The 2357-nt window shown below is 37.8% G+C and overlaps 1 protein-coding gene across 1 annotated transcript in view; it reads left to right on the forward strand.

The window, feature by feature from the left end:
- The first annotated feature begins 1787 nt into the window (after positions 1-1787).
- The window catches only part of LOC143036245 (aromatic-L-amino-acid decarboxylase-like), a 20574-nt gene continuing 20004 nt past the window's right edge, over positions 1788-2357 (forward strand). Inside the window, exon 1 of the mRNA XM_076203496.1 lies at positions 1788-1835. The gene's annotated coding sequence lies outside the window, so the exon portion shown is untranslated. The remainder of the gene's footprint in view (positions 1836-2357) is intronic.

The following is a 2357-nucleotide window of genomic DNA, read 5'->3' on the forward strand; positions in this document are numbered from 1 at the left end:
GATGTTCTTGATTTAGTTTTGTAGATAATGGCATCATTGCCTGCCATGCTTAATAACTCTTGAGAGGTTTTCGTGTACTATTTAGATATAATTGTTTTATTAACAATAATGTTATCATAAGCAACTAAGAACTTTCCTATCTTATCAATATCGTCCAAAGATCTTGTACACATCTTTATAATCATTAGTATCACTCAGACAGGTCAGTGTTAATAAAAAAACGTTTGAAATCCTTCTTTCTTAACTTCTTTTTCATCAATTTTATATCTTCCAGATATCCTTTTTTTTTCTTACTTTTTCCAAACTCCGTTATGCTACATTTTTCTGTGTTGAATTTCACTTCCCATTTCTGACTCCATTCCCAAACCTTGTTTAGATCTCTCTGTGATGATTCGCAGTCCGTTTTAATACTCACTTTGTTCAACAGTTTTGCATCATCTGCAAAGAAGCTCATATAACATTCCACTCCCTCATCCATGTCATTCACATAAATGGCAAACATTATTGGAGCTAGCACTGATCCTTGTGGGACTCCGCTGATTACCTCTTCCCAAATAGAAGTCCTGTCTCTGAGCACTACCCTCATTCTTCTTTCATACAAAAAGTCCTCCATCTACTTCTGTAGTTTACCTTGTATACCTCCTATGGTTTCCATCTGTGTGTGTGTGTGTGTGTGTGTGTGTGTGTGTGTGTGTGTGTGTGTGTGTGTGTGTGTGTGTGTGTGTGTGTGTGTGTGTGTGTGTGTGTGTGTGTGTGTGTGTGTGTGTGTATACAAGCAAACACCTGTCTCTTCGAATGTGACTAGCGTCACACGTCTTTGTGAAAGACACCGTCCTCAAACAATGGTCTCCTGTGTGTTGCAAGATATTCGGGGAATCCTCTTGATAACAATCTGCCCGGCGAAGGAAATCCTGGAATGGGTTTGCATCACTGCCACAATATGCAACAGACCCCAAAGTTTTTTGTTTTGATCTAGAAGATTCGAGAGCGTAAGTAATGGTTAATTAGTTATTACGTAAAGTAGTTGAAGTTTTCGTTAGAGGAAGTGTGTTGAAATTGCATGATATAAGGGAATTTAATCATTAAAAAGAGTTCAGAATGTATATTAACTTATCCCCTGTCATACTAGATGCTCCTTTCCCTTTCATCTTGGTTGGCGCCAGAGTATTTTTTTCGTTTTGGGGCACGCCTCTTGAGAGTAATGGTGCTACAATTAACGACTGAAACCCGGTGGCAGTTTCCTTTTAACCCAGCCACTGTTATGCTACTTTGTACATACCCGTATTTTTCCCCCCCTCGAAAGGGAAAGGGGTTCACAATGAGCTACCAAATATCTTTAGCTACAAATGTACATTAATTATATATTGAAGCTTTGCTAATGTATTGTTGAGTTGTAAATATATCTATACATAATGTAGTTTCCATTTTTTTTGGGGGGGGGTAAATGTATGAGTGCAGGGACAACGAAAAGAAAACTTTATATAATTCTGATATATCATGGTTGAGGTTTTGTCCGCAAATAATACATTCTCAACAGTGACTTCAAGAAAAAGTTAAAATAACAAATATCATTCGAATTTAAAGCCGTAATCCTATGTTCAATAAACTCTTCAGCACATGCTAAGAAGCTACAAAATAGAGCCGTCTTATGCAAAGGATGCAGTAAGAACAGCTTTGGTCTCATTGGCCGAAAATATCGCGCGCCATGACGTCATGTCGCAGTGGGCGGAACCAGCCAATCACAAGCAATCTTGACTGGAATGCCTCAGTTAACACATATATACGAAAGAAAGTGACAAGGACGAGGAGACAAATATTCGATAACAAGCACGCTGGTGAGTGTTTGTGTTATTCTGGTTCTGTCAACATCGAAGAAGAGAAACAAACGTTAATAAAACACTTAAAATCTTAATCGTGAAGGAAATAATCTTTGTGAGACGGTCTAAGTGATCCTCACGCGACGTTCTTCGTCCTGAGTTGGATTTGAAATAGTGACAGTGAACGGTTGGAAAAAAAAATCGCCATTTTCACGTACTTCATCACCCAGATCAATAATAATTACTAATTTGTGAAACACTATTTCTTTAAATTTTAAAGGCCATTGAAGAGAGTGTGTTATTAATTTTTAAAAATGCAATTACAAATTCATGACGTCACGAAAATCGGCCCCAGACCTCATATCGTCCATCCCAGGACCATTGTTGACATTAAGTATTTCCGTTCTGGGAATCGAGTAATAAGCAAGCAACGACACCACCTCTCATTATGTCATAGAAAAAGTAACAAGAATGCGTGTTCAGGAATTTAATATCTAGAACTATTATGGAAAAGGACAACAATGAGTACCAAAGGTTGAA

This window comes from Oratosquilla oratoria, chromosome 2 (genome assembly GCF_046742065.1).
Source record: "Oratosquilla oratoria isolate Oo_2021 chromosome 2, ASM4674206v1, whole genome shotgun sequence".
In the NCBI taxonomy this organism is placed as follows: Eukaryota; Metazoa; Arthropoda; class Malacostraca; order Stomatopoda; family Squillidae; genus Oratosquilla; species Oratosquilla oratoria.